Source organism: Lycium barbarum, chromosome 12 (assembly GCF_019175385.1).
Source record: "Lycium barbarum isolate Lr01 chromosome 12, ASM1917538v2, whole genome shotgun sequence".
Classification (NCBI taxonomy): domain Eukaryota; kingdom Viridiplantae; phylum Streptophyta; class Magnoliopsida; order Solanales; family Solanaceae; genus Lycium; species Lycium barbarum.
In genome coordinates this window covers 104,487,011-104,508,329 of record NC_083348.1, presented here as the reverse complement: position 1 = coordinate 104,508,329, position 21,319 = coordinate 104,487,011, and the positions used below count along the sequence as shown (strand labels likewise).

Here is a 21,319-nt window from a genome sequence, read left to right as displayed (position 1 = left end):
TGCCGCTCCTATGAAATTGTGACAGATTTCTAGAGTACTCATGAATACCAGGACACATGCACGGCCTCATAGCGCAAAACCGCCATAACGCCAAAGATTGTGCGGGTATGATGTGATAGAATAAGATCCTAGGCATACAAAAGAATTCTTGGTTCATAGAAGTTCTAAACTTCACCAATTATTCGGTGAGTTTAATCTTATTTTATCTAGGTCTGGTTCATAATCTACGAGACACCAGATTCGACACATTATACTCATATGAGAAAAAATCCAGCAAACTTCTTATTTTATTTTTATATTTTATTATTCTTTTTGAGATAAGTGGGGGATTGTCATAAAAATTGTTTTAATATCTCAAAAAGAAATACCTAGATTCATTATTTAATGGGTATTAATATTTTCCTCAATGGTATTTTAAAAGTTGGCAGATTGTGTCTAAGAGACTATGAGGAAAATTTGTGAAATTATCTGAACATTTCTATTATCATTAATAGCCATTATTGGTTTTTACCACTATAATTTATTGTATTCAAAATAATGATTCTCTTTTATTATAACTAGGGGAGTATGGCCCGTACAAGCACGGGCCCAACGTCGAGTAAGCTTAACGGATATACATTCACTTTTATTTGCAGAAAGTTAGTAACAATGATATCAAGTCCTCAACCAAAAGCAACATGTGTGCACACAGAAAATCAAGTGGAAGTTGTGAAATGCCACATACTAAGATTGAGAAGATAGGGTTTTAGCTATTAACTGCTTGATGCTATTTGGTAGGGAGCGTTTTACAAAAGATCTGAGATTTACATGATATTTATGTACACGCTATTTACATATTTACAAAATTTGATGCATTGACTTGAATGTTAGCCGTTGTGCAGACACAATTGTGATAATCTTTGGTAAGAAGATTGGGATTTGTTATATAAGGCAGGCAAAGTGAAAAGTTAATGTTTGTAAAAATGTAAGATTGCAAAAATTATTGAATTACAGTCAAATGTCGAATGATATTTACCAGGGACATTTCTTGAAGTAGTCCAAAAATGTTTCACATTCTAGGAAGCATTTTAACCTGTATAACATGAATATGAAACGCATTTCAGCAGCTTGGTTGAGCTACTAAAAAACATTCAAGATGGTAAAGAAACCAGATATGAAATTTAAATCAATAACGTATTCAGAGTACGTCAAGCAAAATCTAGTTCTCCACAAATCAAATGTCAAGTTACGCTATTTCAGAGGAACCTACGGGCGGGAATGAAGCCATGTTTATTTGAGATTCTCCAAATCAAAGTCAAATTATACGATTTGGAGTATAAAATAGTCGAAAACCAACAAAACTTAAACTAACAAAGCAACAAAGAAAGAAAGAGATAACAGGAAGAAAAATGCAGAGCAGCAAAAAAAAAAAAAAAAAAAATTAATATCATACAAATAACACTACCTGAATTCTGAGATTGTTTCCCCTTCTTTTGGTAACCTATCAATTTTCACATAAATGTCTGCATTGGCTGATCTAACTACTTCTAATGGAGGTTTTGAATCTCTCAAGATTGCTTGATATGGGTTTTCTGAAGCAAACCAAGAGCTAGGTTTAACTTTTCTTGAGAGAGGGTTGTAGTCGTCGTGGAAACAGACTCTTGGCTACCCTTTTTCCGTGAAAATATACAAGAAAATGGAATTACTTGGTCTCTTGACTGCCCTTTTTTCATGAAAATGGAATTACCTTACTTGGTAGATGAGCATTTGAAAGCCAAACAAAATTCATGTTAGTAAACAAAGGGGCCAAGACTTTTGTAACCCAAAAATTAATTTTTGAAATCAAAATAACTTATTAAAAAAAATAAAAAAAATCAAAATAGGCTTCACACACAGAATATGTGCATAAAAGGAGTACATTTACACCTACGTTCTTTTACGCACAGATTTTGTGCATAAAAGCACTGAAATCCAGCATTTGTTCTCTGAAAATCAATCAAAATTAAGTTTTTTTTGATACATTGTCCGAAAATTAATCACGTTTCTAAACTCCTGAATATAAATATTTTATATAGAACTTAATATCTTTTTTAGCTTACAATAATGTCGTCTGATTACATCATGTATACATATATGTTTGGATCGTCGTTTTAGGGGTTGTAAAGTGCTGCGAAGTAAGTTTGGAAACTTGTTATCTTTAGGTTTTTTTTTTCATATTGAACCAGAAATAACATATAAACAATTTAATTTAGATTTATCATAAACTGAATAATGAGGGTGATAGGGTTGGCCTTAGGCCTTAGGAGATTGTGTATTTGTAAATAAAATATAAATTTTATGTTAATATGATATATATTTTTGGGTACTATTTTTTTAATGATAATTAGTTATTTTAGTATTTATTATCGATTAATAATAACTCGTGCGACGTCCTAGATTAATTAAAACCCTATAAAATACGAAAATTCTATATTATACTAGGGAACGATGGCCCGTGCAACCTGAAGGAGATCTGAAGGGCATACAATTAGCTCTATTTGTGAAAACTTGTGTATTGTAAAATTATATATATTTTTCTAAAGTTGATACGATGTAGCTCATTATTTGAAACAAACTATAGCAGTAAAGTTTACATAGCAGTAAAGTTTACACCATTTAAAACTAAACTTTTATCACTTTTTGATTGGCAGACACACTTTGAAAAGAAGCCCTATTCAATGTATATAAAAGGTCAAAATCAATGGTACACTCAAATGTCTAATACATAATTGAAAGAACGCAATATTTCATCATGATAGTTGTCTCAGCACTAAACCATAACAAAAGTGCTTTCCATCTTCCCATATATCCAGTGGTATATTCGATTTTCTCCCTGCAATGCTCGAAGTAGCTGTAGACTCGACATAGAGGTGGTAAATTAAGCAACAGCTAAACCAACAACTTGCAATTGAACTACTATGTTAATCTGTATTGAAGAGATAATCATGAATCTTTGAAATATAATATTGTCATTGAACAACTGAGAGGAGGCAACTTCAAGTGTAAAAAGCTTTTGAAGTTTTACTGCTGAACATATTGCAGTCTTCAAGTATTTCAATGATCTACAAAATTCTGATGAGAGAGGTCATGTTGACTTGTAGCTCAAACATCAACCAAGAGACTGTGAAAGAGTATCAGAAAAGTCATGTTTAAGTCATGTTTCCTGATAATCTAAGCAAGAATATGCTCCTATATGATAAGCAACTCTTGTTCACAACTTTACATCACAGAGTACTTTTGTAAATCTCAAGTCCTCTTTGCAAGGGATATTAAAGGAAAGAAAGCTAATGCATCAATAGGTAGAGGTTCCACCTGAGAAACATATCAGAAGTGTATCAGCGCATTTCCATAAATACCATAACAATAAATCATCCTAGATATGAGTGCATTCTTGGAGGATCCGGCACACACTCATCACATTTTTAAAAGCTCGATCAACATAGCAGACCCCTCAATCTTTACCACATGAGCTAAGCCTGGGGGTAAGAACCCATTGGGCAACATATTTATGTGAATGGATTTCTTGGTAGTTAATGAAAATCATACTAATGAGACCGTGTAGGATGACCTCTTATCACTTGATCTGTCAAATCTTTTACTGGAATAGAGCTTTAACTTAGACTACGGTAGCAAGAGCACAAGAATTCTACAAAATCTTTAAACTAATGCCTCACTCCTTTTCATATTGAATATCATGCCTGTTATCAAATTGTGCCCAATTAATCTTGATTTTCAGGTGGAGTACATTTTCAGTTTTCTTCACTTTCAGCATCTATAAATTAAACAGATAAAATAACACCAAGTGCTGCAATTGTTGTACATTTCAAAAGAGTTGACCTTCTGTATAGTGACAGTAGAATTTTAACACTTCCAAGTTACCTAAAAGATTATTACAAGTAACCGTCCTAAGAAAAGTAAGATTAGTAACATGGAAAATTAATCAGGCTACCTGCTATAACAGGTTTAAAAATACTGATATGGTAAAACCTAAGTTAACTCAGTTTCAAAACAAAGGCATAGTTTTTTAGTCTTAAATATACTTTTCCACCACAGTTAATCGATATTAAGAAGCCAAGTTAGTTACAACGGCTAGGTTCTGAGCAATGTCAAATGCTCTCAAAACATCAGAAACAATGTCCATGCTTTAGCTACGATTCATGCTTGAGCTAGAATTAAGCAAGCGCAATGAGAACCTAGATAATTTCTTTTTTTAAGAAAAACCAGTGGTCAAACCTAAAACCCTGTTTCTACTTGAGCTAACTTACAAGAACTTGTTTTAGAATTGCTAATGACGTCTTACTTATCTTCAGAAGAAATAAGCCAAAAACATAGATATTCAAAGGAAATATAAATAAAAAAATTACTAGAAGGAAGTGAAATCAGCACATATGCTTTACTTACGTGTCATTTGTTCCTATTGCGGCATAGTTGTGTAGAGAGTTCTTAGTCTCTTTTCAGGTTTGCTCTATCCATTTTGCCGATTCAAGGTAACTTCACGATGTTGTTCTTTTGCTGTTTTCCCCTTTGCTTGATCTCCATTTCTTTCCCTTTTTTGCTAAGCCTCTCCTGTCCTTTCTTAACTTAGAAATTCAACAGAGTAGAAATAAAGCAAGAAGTACTCTAAAGTACACAATGAAGAACTATACATATTGAATATAAAGATCAAAGTAGACTGCTAAATACCTCCACTACTGCAATTCTATGTGTAGAGATGTCTTAAAGTCTTTACATAAATTGGGAAAATTGGGACGGAGTTCATCACATACCTGGCAAACAGTGTTTCATTGTTTTGTCTTCTTGTTTCATATGGGCATCCATCTGACTAAGAAAAACTATAGAAACCAAGGATATTCTAGCGATTGGTTGTGCTCTATTGAAACCCGGTTTGGAGAGAATCAATTACTCAATCCCAACACCAAAAAGTTCTTATTTAAACCTCATAACGTGATTGTTCAACAAATAAAAAAAGAAACTTTGGATCAGACGAATTAGATTAAACCCGAAACTAATCAATCAACTAATTCGTAAGAAACAAAACAGTCTCACCTCATAACCAACCTTGTAATCTCTTTTTATTCTACTTATAACACCATCAATTCAGCAATTATTTACAGTCGCCAATAAACAGGGCTCAATGTACAAACAGAAAAATTGAAGAATGCAATCCTATTCTGAAAAAGCTTGGTCTTCTTGCATTAGATGGTAATATGGCGTAATTAATTGACAAAGAAATATACCTGCTGGAACCCAAAAAACGCCGTTGATAACAACCCCACAAATGGAGAAGAGATGGAGGACTTGTAACTCATGAGATATGCTTACGTTTTCTTTTGTATCCGGAGAAAAGAGAGATAGAGAAGTGCTAATGTCGGCTTAAGGCGGATAATGAACATTCAGATTGAACTGTTTATTATTTCACAGGTTTCGAATGTTTTAACCTCGGTCAACAAAGGAAACTCTTTCAAACACATCCATAGCGGAAATGAAAAACGACTCAACATAGCAAGTAACAAAATTTTACGGCAAATATGCAGGACAATTTCCAATTTCAAATCAAAACTATCAATGCTTCAGGTGGAACAATACTTAGTAGCCTTGAGTTTTTACAAGGAATATACCCACATATGAAAATCATAAGATGGTCCATAGAATGAGAATTAGAAAAGCAAAACCAAGGAATATTACCCAGAATTGTGTAAGCGATTACAATAACTGCCACCACCACCATAACTTTGGTTTATGTTCCTCCAAACTCTCTCACTCTTGTTTCCTTTTCTGCAATTCATCTCCACTGTCATCTGAATAGAAATATATGGAGGTAGTCGTTGGCTTTGGTACAAATAGAGTATATGAGAAATAATAGTAAGAATCAATTAGCAGGACATATACATACCTTTATCAACAACATATCCTGCAAAACTCAAGAAACAGGACCCCTGAAATCCAAAATTAGAATAGTTGAAATTTATCAATAACCTGCAAAGGATTAAAAAAAACAAGAATTAGCTTATTCTCGGCCACAGTATGCCGACTTATGATCGCAGGAAAATACATTGCAGTAATCAGTAATCACTATGGGGAAAAAGAGTTACTATTCTTCTAAATTTTTTCTATTTGTACACCAATAATTGATCCGGCAGAAAGAAAGAATCAGAAGCCTGAAATTCAAGAATTTAGAACCGTCCAAACGAAAATCTTCCTACAAATTATCCAGTCAACGATGTTTCGTTGGGCATACAGCTATGGAAATATCTAAAACAACCAGCAGTATTTCAAAACTGAAAGAGAAGAAGATGAAGGAACATGAAATGGTGAATGAAGAAGACCATGAACGATGAAACCCTAACCCCTGTTTGGTTGATAGTTTCCCGTGGTTCATTAACATACGATTTTCTACTAAATCATACTTGTTTTCATTATTCTTTAAAATTATATGGTATGAAATTATAAATTCATAATTCTTTATGATTATGTAATCATGAAAATCAATATTTGAAGCCACGAATTTAATAATTTTTTCGTGATTATGTATTTTATTTTTTCATTATATTGCACCCTCTACCGTCCACTTCACCCCACCCCTGCGCCACCCTATCACTCACCTCCACGTTACCCCTAACTACCTCACTCCTTTGCCACTCACCCCACCGCCCCAATCACCACCCACTACTCCATACTACCGCCTAACCTCACCCCTACCCACCTCACACCACCGACCCCTTCACCAACCCCACCTTCACAATCACTCACCCCCACCCTACCACCCACTACCTTCACTCTTATCTCATAATTACCCACCTCACACCACCCAACCCTCCACCACCCCTATCCACTATCTACTTATTTTTTAAAGTTTCTATTTTATTCTATACCTGAATTTTATTAATATATACTATAAATTAATTTCTAATTAAAAGTTAAGTTTATTTTAATAAACTTACAAGTTATTACACAATATCATACAGTCAAATCAAATAATATAAATGTTATTAAATCACAATAAACGATACAGTATATTCAAACATTATGTTCATTAATACAATATCATACTGTACCATACCATACTGTACATTAATGAACCACGAAAAACAACCATGCAAACAGAGGGTAAAAGAAGAAAGATGAAAGATGTGTGTTTCGCCGGATGGAAAGTCATAAAACACGTGGCTGAAAGACACGTAGTATAAGTGAGTGCTTAAAAGTCTAAAATGCCCTTGATTTCAATTTAATTGACCCTTAAGCGGGTATGTTGAAACCTGCATTTATTAAATATAAAAGATTTATTATATTCAAAATAATGATTCTATGATGGAAAACGTGTCTGACCATTTGAATGGCCTTCTATGGTCTTTATTATTTTTAATAATATCTTGTTCCCCTTCTCAACCAATATATTCTAGGAGTGACATTCGGTTCTTCGGTTCGATTTTATCAAACTTCGATTTGGCTATTTCGATTTCAGTTTTTTGAAGGTGGTCATCGAATACCGAACCCAACTAGTTCGGTTCGGTTCTTTCGATTTCGAGTTTTTTGAGATTCGGTTCGGTTTCGATTTTTTTGATATGATATTAGAAGCGATTCCATTTATACTAATTCATATTCTCAAAAGCAATAAAACATAAAACTGATAAATTGAAATCAAAATTAAACAAACAGGATACACAAGAACAGATAACCATAACCATGATATAGGATTACTAGGTATTATAATTCGGAAATGGATAATATTATGGATAGAAGGGTCATATTTAAAGTGGTTGTAAAGAGCGACAACATAGAGAACCACGATGAAGTTTATGGTGTTATTAAATTCAGTGAAGATGAGGATCTCATTAAGCAGTATGGTTCTTCTCCGAGCGAAGATGCATTCTCTGTATGTTGTTTTACAAGCATATCTCATAACATGTAAATTTGTTGGTTGATGTTAAATATTTTTATTATTGATTATGATTGTTGATGATGTTACTATTGTTGTTTGACAGGATCTCCAACAAATACCCCTGCAAAGGGGAGTAGATCGGAGAGTGGGTCATCTGTGGTTGAAGTCGATGATGATCCCAGTGCACAACTTTCTAGCAATAAGGCCAAAAAAGTGATAAAGAATGAGAAAATTGCATGAATCTCTGAATGTAGAGGAGACGAGACTTAAACAACATATGTTTAGTCGGATGACAAATTCTAATTTTTTTAGTTTTAGTCATGGCATTTATTTTAGTTCTGACCGATGTATTTTGATGGCGCCAGTCACCTGGTGCGATTGCTTAAATTTTATGGATTGCAAGCTTATGTAATAATTTTCTCAGACTTTTCTAGAACTTTATGACATATATAAGAATTATGTGGTTGGATGCACACTATCTGTTATCAAAAACTACTTTGAAAATGCAAATAATTGTGAAGATTTATGATATAGTGTCTTTTGATCCGTTTCATTACCAGCAAGAAAGAATTTTCATTTGTCAGGACCATTAATGCTTTGTATTTCCTTCAATATTTACTCCTATAAAATTCTAAGTCCTTCTATATAAGATGAACAAAACAAATAGATATATACTGAACTTTTCTTTGTCTAGGTAAATATAGCAATGATATGTTGAAAAATGGTTTAAATATTATGAAAAATGGTTTACTTTAATTTTCAAATAAAGTAAAAAAATCCGGAAGAAGTGAAAAAAATCTGATGGCCATAGCTAGAGCGTTGGAATGAGAAAATATGAACAATTGTGCTTTTGGGCATTGTTTTAAAAGGCAGTGTCAGGACTCGTCCCGGGGCTCGCCTCAGGGCAGGGCAGTGGCAAAACGCCCTGGGGCTAACGTGCGGGACTTAGTTCCTATGAGGCTTATGCCCTAAGCGCCCAACCGTACGCCCTAAACACGCCTAACGCCCAGGGCTCGCCTAACAGTTCTTACACAAATTATATTTTAAATTCCTTAATTAAAATCATTCACCCTCATAATTGTTTAACAAAATAATGATACTTAATAGTTTTTCATCTATAGAAATAGAAGATTGGGTGTAACTCATATAACAAGTCGTAGTATTTGATATTTACTATTTGAGAACGTCATGAGGGTGAATATCACTTAATTTAAAAAAAAAAAAAAAAAAAAACACATAGCGGAATTGTACATTTTCACTTGTCATTGGTCATAAGTCCTATGTATCAGAATTATCATATAAATTAATTTTTTGTTCATGAAGAAGTTATGTTTTAATTGTAATATTGATAAATTTTATTGATTATTTGCTTATAGGGATATAAAATGAATAGTATGATAGTAATAGTGTTTTAAGAAACTGTGTTTTTTCCGTGTTTGAAAGTTAAAATGTTAGAATTGTTTTGCATTTCATAATAGCTTTTATTTCATTGTATTGTTTATACTTGTAAAATTATGTTATATATAATTACAAGTTATAAGCGGTGTATAATGGATTGCTTTGATCATTTTTTTGTGAGGATCAAGCGCGCGCGCACGCTCACACACACACATATACATACATACACACATACATACATACATATATATATATATATATATATATATATATATATATATATATATATATATATATATATATATATTTCATTTATTTACAGTTTTCTTTTATTTTTTTTATGTAATTTTACATATTTAAAAATATTTATTGTAATTATATTATTTTAAGAAATACTAAAAATTAAATACCCATGGGGCTTACGCCCCGTGCGTCGAGGCTTACGCCTCGTCGAGGCGTATGTAAAACGCCCCGCCTTACGCCCCCGCCTTTTAAAACACTGCTTTTGGGTAGGCATAGAGCTGGTCACATCAATCATTTTGGTCCTTTTTTTCTTTTTTTTTTCTTAATTTTAAAAGTTCAATACAATTACTTAGCTTTTTCCCTTCCTTAACATTTTTATTTATTACATATATATTTTAATATTCATTTCGGTTTTAAACTTCTTCCCTCCATTAACAATATATTGCACTTTTAGTTTCTCTTCTAATGGTGTTTGACCTTATTTTCTCCTTTTCTTTCTAAACTGTTTTGTTTACTTTTAAATTTTAAAAGTAGCTTGCAGATATAAATTTATTACATTCTTTCTTATATTGTATTTTCAAAAAATTAAAAATTCTGAGGAGCTTTATTTTCTCTAACCATTTCGTTTTAAAAGTTTGCAAAAAATCACAAGTAGTACGTAAAACCACTAAATAATCATTGAGGAGGCAAAAACAATAAGTATGATGGATCATTAGGATGTGACCCTCCTTAGATCAATTTTTTTTTTTTTTGTGGGGGGGGGGGGGGGGGGGGGTTTGCACGTAAATTGAGAAAAAACCTCTAAAATCAATTACTAAAGCAGGTTTTATTTATAGTAATATAGATATATAGAATTACGATTTTATACTATAAAGCAGATTTTTGATAGTAATATATAGATATTGATCATATCTTTGACTTGCATATGACATATATCTTTGACAAAGAAGGATGTGTTGAATTTTAAAGAAGTTCGTGATTGGGTTAATATATTACTTACTACGAAGTGTGACAATTCAGATGAATTCACAAAGTATTATATCCTTGACCTATTAGAGCATAATTTTAGAAAATTTATGTCTCACTAGATGTTTTTTGAGAATTGAGTAATATTAAAGAGGAGCACTTCTTTATTAATGTTAAGGGCATAATTGAAAATACTTGTCAATTTTTGTCTTAAATTCTTAAAGTGACTTATATTTTGAGACAATCTTTTTTTTTTCCCACTAAGGTGACACTTGTATATATTAGGACGGAAGGAGTAGTTCATTGTAGAATCATGAAGACATGTAGCACAACTTTGGGTATAACCAAAGCCACGAAGGATTCGAAAATGTATTACGATTTACCTCTACATAAAGGATAATACACGTGGCTTAAGGGCGAAAACGTTTTCAGTGTCTCCAACTAGATAAATCTTTGATCTCCGCAGATCTTTAATCTTTAACAACAAATATTTGTACGTATTCAATAACCGCGCGAAGCGCGGGTAACTTACCTAGTTTATATATATTTATCTACATCTATCTATCTATCTACATATATTATCGATTATCTATCTATATTAAAATCACGAATAATTTTGGCTAAATATTGAACGACAAAAATATTCTTTAAATATTGATTGACTTTTATGCCCTTAATTATTTGTACAATAGTGGATATAATTGTCCAAAAATGACATTCCTTTTGAAGATGTCTTTTCAATTGAGGGCTCATCATTCGTTTGTATTCTAATAGGGATCCTTACCACGATAACAGATGGACTGCTATCCTCATTCCTTTGGACTGAAATTTAATACTTCTCCTTGGACTCCATCTTCTACTTCACTATTTCTTAACTTTTGCCAGCTATTTTTTTTAATAAAGTAAAAAAATCTAAAATATTCTTTAACAAAGTAATATCAAAGTTGGATAAATTGTAATGGAAAATTTTCCCACGTACTAGGACTCTGAATTCTTAGTTATTTGACTAAAATTATGAAATTAGAATCCTAAAGCTAATATACTACATGTACCCACGTCATAACTATTTCAATAGAAATAATCCTAATTAAATACCATCTCTGGATTTTGGTGCCTAAATAAGATCAACTGCTAATTCTTTTAGCTCAACATCGGTTTTTTCGTCTGCCTTTAGAGACGATTAAGATGAAGAATCTGATGTTAGACCTAATTCAATGAGATAATCTTTTTTTTTTTTTTTTTTTTGTTGAAAACTTACTCTAACTGTTTTTTTCCTTTTAGGTGTTTGTTCGTGCTCCAAACATTGATGGGATTACAGTTGAGGAATAGCTAAATAAACTTTATGATGGAGAATGTTGTTTGCTCAGCTTTGGATTGGCGAGTAATAGTGAGGGCATCCTTTCAAAGTACGTAGTTGTTGAAGGTTTACTTTCATCAACTTTTCACTTAGTTTTATTGGTTTTTTAGCAGTATTATTTATATCTGTTTTGATATGATGATAGTTTATTCTTTAATAATAGGTTTTATCGTCCATTGTCGCACTAAAACAACACAAGTCTTTCTAGAGGTAATTAATTTAATTTCTTTCATGAATTTTCTCTTAAGAATAATTAATTTTACGTATTTATCCTGTGGAGAAAAACTAGAGTATATCGGCATGTGCAGTACGTAGTTCTTTCATTGAAGATGATTTTTAGATAATATTCATAGTCTTTGTTTTGAGTGATCAGACGCTTCACTGGAACAGATCCAGTAGGAAAATTACTAGTATAATTTTTTGGCATGTTTCTGCAAATTGGGGCATGGAAGGTATCAGTCATCCAGTATACCCAAAGGAACAAATATTATAGGGCTAAGACCTAGGTGGCCCCTAAAACTTGGCTCTAGAATTCGTCATACTGATACAAGTGAGAAAAAAGGAAGCTTGGCAGAAAGTTATTACTAACTTCTTTTTTATTCCTTTTTAGAGGGAGGTGGAGGGGAAGGAATGAGAATATTCTTAGCAATCGGCCTAAGAATTTTTACGGGTACAGGATATATAGAATCATAGTTTTAATTAAGGTTTTCTCATTTTCTTTTGCATGGGGTGGTGGATAAGAACAAATATGTTTTTGCTTTTGAACTGTGTCGAGGATATGTGGAGTATTAATTAGGTATATTAAAGAGTAGATATTGTATACGGTAAAAATCGGATGTATGTTAAACCGGTGAGATCAAGGACCTAAGGAAGAAATTAACCAGAAACGTGCACGAAGGCTTCCATTATGAACCGGAGGAACGCTCTGACCAAGGCCAGGGGATGGCATCATTTGGTCCTTTGCAAGAGGGTTTCTTCGGAAGAAGTTTCACCTGAAATGTCGACGAAATCAATCGACCTTAGAGGAGTCGGGTAAAGAATTTCTTCCGCACCTGTGTGTGATGTCGGAACCAAAGGAAGGGGTGAAGCGGCGATGTCCTCCTCCGGAATGGCGGCCACGGAAGGGGCCTCACTGATACTCCGGACGAGAAGCTCGGGCTCAGCTTCGTCCCGTAAAGTCCTAACGACGCTCCTCGCCCTTTTCTTGGCTTTCTGCCCTTTGTCCGAGGGCTTTTTTCTCTTGGCAGCAGCGGCAGCAGCAAGAATACGAGATGCACCCGCTGAATCGAATTCGGGTGCCGACGTTGTGGGTTCGGCTGCCGACTCCGGCCTGGGATCCACCGAGCCTTTGGGTAAACCTGAAAATCGAAGACGCAATCAATACGGATAGAAGAGAATGCAGCGAACACGGGTATAAGTAAAGTATTACCGTGGTTCTGGGCGACCCATCGGCCGCGTGACAGGTGGCCCCACGTCCGGTTGTCGTGGGCATGCTGGCTAAGGAGTGCAGTAACCCATTCGTTCAGGTTCTGGACGACCGGAGGAATCCATCCATTGGCTAATATAAATAAGAAAAGCAGTGAGAAAGTAGGACCGAAGTGTGACAAAACATACAAAGGCAATTACTTAGAGTTCAGGCTTACGCTTGTTGTTCCACTTTTCCGGAAAGGGCATGTAATCATCCGGAATGATATCCGAGGTCCGCACCCGGACGTATCGCTCCAACCAGCCCCGGTCTCTATCTTCATCCATTTTCGAGAAAAAGGGATTCCGGCTGCGCTTTGCGAGTTTTATTACGCCATCCCGGAACAACCTCGGGGAATACAAGCGTATCAAGTGGGCCAGCGTGAGCTCCTTTCCGGCGTTATTGGCCAATAGCCGGAGGCATGCCACGACCCTCCAGACGATTGGACCAATCTGTGCCAAGGTCACGTCAAAGGTCCGGCACATGTCCAAGATGATCGGGTCGATCGGAGGATCGAGCTTGAGAGTGAAAGGGTAGGTATAAACGTATAAAAAACCTTCCCGGTGGTCGGTGATTGATTCGCTTGGCCCGGGGGCAAATACTCGAACCAGACGCGTGTCCCACCCGCAATCGGCCCGGACCAAGTCGAGTTTTTCCTCGGTAATGGACGAAGGATATCGTCTCACATCATACCTCCTGTCGGATACCGAAGAAGGTTTTTCGACCTCAAAATCTTTGTCGAAGTTAGGCTTGGCCGGTATAATGTCCGAGGCAGTGGGCTTGAAGGTGCTCTTTGCTTTAGCTGGAGATGCAGGTTCGGTTCCTTGAGATGAAACCGAGGGAATATCATGGGAAGTGGTTTCAGACATTTGGAAATATGAAAAGAAGAAGTTGAGTGGATTCGAAAAGAAAGGTGAAAGAGTAAAGGAAACAGTCAAAGAGTTCAAAAATGGCAAAAGCGAAAGGAGGAAGCAGCAACAGGAGGAAGCAGCAGCAGACGAGAATGACGAGTGGAGAAATTGGCAGTATCGATTCTTTTCACGTAGTGCAAGCAGCAGATCAACAAGAACTGAGTTTTTCAGATGATTATGAGTAAAGATATGGAATGTATAAGAGGCAGAAAACTTGAAGCAGAACGATTAATTGAAGAGGTAAAATGTTCAAATGAAGAGATGAAAGAGCCTTATATAGGCATGGGACTGTGACGGTTACGATTCCCCAGCCAACTGGGGAACGCCACGTGCCCCATCATTAATGAGGAATGACTTGAGGCGACGTGCGTTGCGGCGGTTGTCAGAGTGGCCATCCGGAATAAGACACGTGGCCGATGAAAAGGGGGACGTGACGCAACTGTTCCCGCCAAAATGAGAAGATGACAACGGACGAACGGAGTTGTCACGACCCAGCCCCGTGGGCCGGGACTGGCACCCTACCTGGGTACCCAGACCAAATCGCATATTCATTTCCGAATCCAAACTTATTTCAGAATTTTCAAGAAGTTATATCAAACATAATTTATATCGAAAATATGTCTTAAGCGGTCATATCAAATCAAACTCAAACAAAGCGGCGGAATAGACCTCGCCGGTCAAAATACAAATATATACAAAGGGTCATTTGGGGCCATCATAACAAACAGACCGCCTTAAGACCAGATAACGGAATCAGACAAACACACATAGGACCCTCGCCCCACATATATGACTACAGGCCTCTACGAACTCAAAACAAAGACATATGGCGAGACAGGGCCCCGCCGTACCCAAATAGTCAAATATACCAAATATATACAAAGCAAAAGAGTCTGTACCAAAAGTGGACTCCGGATCAAATAGGAGTACTCCGGAATAGCAAGAAGTGAAGCCTACTGCGGAGGATCACCGATATCTGCACCTGCGGGCATAAAACGCAGCCCCCGAAGAAAGGGGGTCAGTACGAAATATGTATTGAGTATGTAAAGCACGGAGTACAGAATTATAGATCAAAACCGAAAGCAAATCAAATGTCAAAGTGGGGTACAAACTGGTATGTCAAAATCTGTATCAAAATCATATACATATGTTTTATGCAAATAAAATCATGCAAACGCTTAAGAACGTGGTCGCCACTCCGACGCTGGCGCCACACACAGCATAACACCAGAAGGTTTCAAATCTCCGTACATCCCCGAACATAATCATAATCATCGGTGAGCGTATCGCATCACGAGCCATATCACAGCATAACTCCAAACGGAACCCGGCCCTATGGCGAAGCCTCGGGAACCGTAACACAGCATACGGCCGAATTGTCATAAGGCGCACGAATCAAAACCGGCCCGGGAACCGGTGAACGAAGTCATAATAAGGCACGAGCGGAGTCGTGAGCAAACAAATGCAAATCGTATTTCAAAATAGTGTTTCAAAACAAAGTAAACTCATAAATCATATCCTATTACAAAATAGTCGAATACTTAGTCGACATAAGGTTTCATTTTGCGAAACGGTTCCAAAATGGTCCATATAGTTCAAAACCTGGATTAGTGCATCGAATAGTCCAAACATACCCCGTGGAAGGATGTTCCAAAGATCAGAAGTGGTACGTTTAACTCTATTCTCAAAGATGGCCCGAAGGGCAAATCGGGCATTTTGGGGTAGCGGACCCACCTCGAGTCGAAGTGAGGTGGCGAACATATTTTTTTTATGAGTAGTAATATGCCAAGGGTCATACATAATCATTTCTAGGTTACCCGACCACATTTCGATAGGTTTCGGACGAGTAATGGCATTCTAGCCAAAAAGGGAGCCTTTAGGCTTCAATCGAATTGAATGAATAGTAACTTTCCTGTGGATCGGGTTTCGAGGAGCAGAAATGCTCCGGAAGGTCTCATATTCAACTAACACACTAAGATATGCCAAATAAAGAATTGGGAAGCTTTACATACCTCACAGACGTCGTAAGCCCTTCCAAAAGTCCAGTCCCGTTTCGTCAAAAATCTGCAATTGGTCAAAGTTACCAATTGAGATTCTTAGGCTTAAAAAAATGCCTTTAACTCCAATTTTTGCCTACCGAAATTTCGGCAGCACTTCCCCTATAAATCTAACATCCCCGAGACTTAGCTCGGCTCAAAATACAACAACAACAACAGCCCACACATCAACAAACAACACAAACAACAATCAAGCCATTCTAGCTTCAAAATTCCACTTTGTTATCTAAGTTGGCAACTTCTATTCAAACTTTCAAAACTCCAATTCTACATCTACATAATTGTATTCATTTCCACATTCAAACTTATACAATCACAACCTAACTACAATTCAAGCCATACCCGAAATTACACCAAAATCCATTATGTTCCATAATTCTTCAAAACAATCAAAAGTTCACGACGAACATTCTAACTCACGTCGTTTCATCCCGAATTCATTAACATCATTATAAGTTCATATCTAAAGTATCTAGCACCCTAAATATACAATGATATACATAATGATACCAAGGGTATACGCTTTCCGATAATATCCAAAAATCATTTTTCAACGCCAATTTCATTCACCAATTAATCATTTACGACATAAGGGTCACAACAACACATTATACCAACTTAAACAAAATCAATTCAAACCATTTCTTTCCTTCCATAACTCACGGCCAAACACACTACACACACACACCCACGACTTTCTATTTACGTTAAAATTACGGGATCTCCATCTACTTCCAATGCTTAACACATTCACATCAATTCTATAACATAAAAGGGGCAAAATTCTTACCTTTTCTTGAAAACCCGACTTGTCGAAAACGTCGTCCTCGTGCCAAACTATTTATACCACGTCGGAGAGCGTCTTGAGTACTTCACAAATATGTAGAAACCAAGATTTTTGAATCACTACACAAGCTTGGAATTTTTCTCTTCTTTTCTTTTTTTCACTTCGGCCGAACCCCTCTTTTGGTGAGTTCTTGATTTTTTTTTTCTAATTTTGTGATAAGTCAAGAGTAATCCATGTATATCTACTTTAGGGGTCATGTGCATAGCACATGCCCCTTTAAAAATGGGCTTGGGCCACTACTATGGCCGCCCCCCCCCCCCCCCCCCCCTTCATTTGTTTGGGCTTCATTTGCATTGTAATTTCTTGGGCCCAATTCTTAAAATGCCCCGTTTTGAAATTCCCGAAACTAATTTACGAAGTTCCAAGTTTACCCTTGGCCTTTCCCGAGGTCTTAGCATTTAAAGATTTCACAACCAACATAGTCATATTCACAAAAATTAAATCATTTCCTTTTTAACACACAAATCGTAATTATTTCTCGATTTCCAATTATACGAAAACACGGGACATAACAGGAGTCGCCGATTTTAAACCGGTGAGACCAAGGACCTAAGGAAGAAATTAACCAAAACGTGCACGAAGGCTTCCATTCTTAACCGGAGGAACGCTCTGACCAAGGCCAGGGGATGGCATCATTTGGTCCGGTTTTCTTCATGGCCGAGTTGGTTGTTGCTGTTGGTCCGTTTGGTCGAGGCCGTTAGTCCATTTTATCGTGGCCGGTGGTCCGGGAGATCCGTTGCGCAGTTGCCACGCGTCGATAACGTCCTGCCATGTTCAACTGCCAATCGTACGGGTGTCAGGTCGTACGGTCAACCTAACCCAACTCAGAGCTTTTTCTTTATTATTTTATTTTCCTTTTTGTATGAAGCTCATGAGGCAATACTATAAATAGGAGGCCTTGTCCTCCTTTTAGGGGGTTGGCTTCTTCATTTTCAAGAACTATTGTAATAGCAAAAACTATATAAAATCTCTCTCAAATAGCTGGTTTTGATCCTCAGTTGCTGCGTTCATCTCTCACATTTCTTAAATCAAATAATGCTCATATATTAGTAAATATACGAGTCTATAGCAAATCATTGGTTATCAGTCGCTTCTTTATAGCATACTCATACATTTCTTTTCTCTATCAAATAAACTCAAGACATAACCACATATCCTATATCTCATCAACAAATTTAATTGATTATCCAAATCCGGGGTAAACAGATATATGCATGCATTGTGAACTGCAAGTATTAATTAGACGACAACAACATATATATGTATTGTCTTCCTATTCGTGATTTTTATGGGAAATAGTTCGACCTCCCAATGGGGTGCGACAAGCAAACTAACGCTTTCGCATCAAATTTGCGTATCGTAACATTGAATTGTTGGTTGAGAGTAATGAAATTGAAAGGGATTTTAGTTCAGACGATTACGACATTATCCATTACTTTACAAGAGTTACAAAAAGTACTAACCTTAATCACTTTTCAATTGATAACTATAAATCTATAATGATCTATGCTAAAAATATCGAAGGTACAAATTAGAGTAGTTCTTGATAAAGAATTGGACATAAAGACTCTCAATAGAAAGCAGTCAAACTTCAATCTACCTCACCCATCTAAAAGCTTGGAGTTACTGCCTTTGTTTTTTGCGTATGCGGATGAGGAGTCCAGATGTTGGGCAGAAAAGGAGTACTTTTTTGTTTTTTCTTCCAAACAAGGACTATTTTAAAAGATAGTCGCCCTTTTCAAGAATGTGTGATCCCATTAGAGGAAACCATCACAAGTGACTGGTAAAGCAAATCATGCATAAGTAGACCTCTCTAAAGTTAGGGGTGTATCGTACCTGTTGACCTCTGTAACGTAAGAGGAAAACTTAATTAAGACCAAGTATTTTAATTTTCTAGTAACTACTTCACTGGTAATGATTCATATTGAATAATGATTCGTGCAAAAAAAGGTTTATCCACACTAGAATGTAAGGCAATTTGAACAAGATTAGCCGACCAAACAAAATATGATACGCTAGCTAGCAAAACACATATCGACTACTCTTTTATTTTAACCTAAAAAAAATTAAAAAATAAAATAAAAAAAGACTACTCTTTTATTCATAACACCTCTTCTTGTTTTCTTTTTATTTTTAATCCAGCACATAAATTAAATATCGGTAGAGAATAAAAGAAAAATTTAGAGCTGGAAAAAACAAACAACTAACTACCTTAATTTAATTATTCATCTTTAAGGTTCGAACTATATTGGATTGTGTTAACTTTTGATACTAGCTAGGTGACTACATGCAAGTAAAAGTTTATCATTTTAACATAACTTTGTAACAATTGATGAGCGATATACGTGGAACACACGTATCTATATAATGTTAAAGCGCTAATAATGATCAACTAAAATATTCTTAAAATGTTGATCGACTTCTATACCCTTTGAAAGCTAAATATAAGAAACAATTACAGGTGGTATAAAATTACGATTTTGACTAATATTTAGAATTTTGAAATAACTAAACAATCGGACTTTTAAATTTGTATCCGTATGGATTTACAATTCCAATTCAGAGCTAATGTAAAGTCCAACTTGGAGTAAATCAAAAACAAAAAGACACAACTATTGACAATGCTTGACCTGAATATTAGGGGCTAAAGTTTAATGTTGCTTGGTATTAACGAGATATATTTTTAGGTAAGTCTCTATTTCACATGCCATAGAAATCCGAGCAGTGTATCATCGATTTAATTTGATGCAAACTCTCCTCTACGGAAAAGTGGATAAAATTAGAATCCCAAATTATTATTTTTTGTTGGTAGATTCAGTTGGCGGAGCCACGACTTTTGAGAAGGGAATTCAAGAAGGTAAAAAGAATGTTTTTAGCGAGTTTCAGACCCACAACATTGGCAAAACATTATGCCTGTCGGTCGCTGAGTTGAAGCTCATATTGTGTTAAAGGGATTCAAAACTTAATATTTGTACATATATAATAAAATTGACCTTAAATATACAATGTAACTTTTCGACAAAGGGGTTCAGTTGACCCCCTTGCATTGTAGTTCCGCCCTGAGTAGATTTCTATTCACCCCCTTTCTTATTGCATTGAAACGTGTATTCTTCTCTCTAAGTTGTTCTCACTTGTGAACCACATATCTTTTTTTGAATCAATATTTTTTAGAAGCTTGACTAAGCATTGCTTGCAATACCAAGAACAAACTTTCCGTTCGTCTATGTAATTTCAGAACAAATTTTTTATTTTCTTTTCAAATTTTAATAATTCAATTATCATATTTATTATTTTCTATTATTATAAACAGATTACCTTTTTGAAACAGAAAAATAACCGAGGGTCAGTGACACATTATTATTTCAGTAGAATTATAACAGAATATGAATTTGAATTGGTATATACACTATGACAAAAAACCAAGTAAAAAAACTAATTGAGAGAAGAATAAATTAAGAAGGGGAATATTAACGTGCAATTCAATGGATCGACATAGCCTAGGCAACGTGGAATTTATAATATAATGGAGTTTTCAACAGGCTTAAAAATTGGTTGGGAATTAGACCTAGGCCAACCTGTTAAAAAAAATAAAAAAAAACTTCAATCCATAAAAAGAAATTATACCCTTTGAAAACTAAAATACACCGCATTGCATATAAGATAAAAATATTCTCAAATATTGAGCAACTTTTATACCCTTCAAAAAGATAAGTTATTGATCAACACATATTTCTTAAGTTGGATAAATTGTAACAACAATATAAAAGTGTCTATGGAGATATTAATTTCCCTCATGTATTTTGGTTAAAAGGTTGTTTTTATTCTTTTTAGGTCTACTAAAATGTTGTGTCACTTGGTAAAGTGGGATAGGAAAACTACGAGTTTTCACCGTTGGGTGAAACTTCTTGTCCCTATGATCTGCGTGAATTATTTGTGAACGAACATGCTATCATATATATTGTTTTTATTAGAATACATTGAACTTCTTCGGCAAACAAAATTTGATATTCTTTTAATTTTGCGTAATATAATAATTTTTAGTTTAATGAAAATAAATAAAATATATGGTCACGAGCTCAATTCATAATCTTGGGTTATTTTAGTCATAACATTTTTTCCACATAGGTAAAAACATAAATGATAATGAGAAGTATTAAGTGGATACGATCAGACGATAT

The 21,319-nt window shown here is 35.3% G+C and overlaps 1 long non-coding RNA gene across 5 annotated transcripts; it reads right to left on the bottom strand.

The window, feature by feature from the left end:
- Window positions 1–2,675: 2,675 nt before the first annotated feature.
- Window positions 2,676–6,498, bottom strand: LOC132621663 (uncharacterized). 5 transcript variants are annotated; one of them, XR_009575631.1, is made up of 4 exons: window positions 5,912–6,498; window positions 4,785–5,816; window positions 4,420–4,584; window positions 2,676–3,330 (listed from the first exon to the last, which is right to left on the bottom strand). It is a non-coding gene; the product is annotated as an uncharacterized LOC132621663 (long non-coding RNA). The 5 variants fall into 5 exon arrangements; XR_009575630.1 differs by having other exon boundaries at window positions 4,420–5,816; window positions 5,912–5,994; window positions 6,111–6,498; XR_009575632.1 differs by having other exon boundaries at window positions 4,420–5,816; window positions 5,912–5,994; window positions 6,366–6,464.
- Window positions 6,499–21,319: the final 14,821 nt, after the last annotated feature.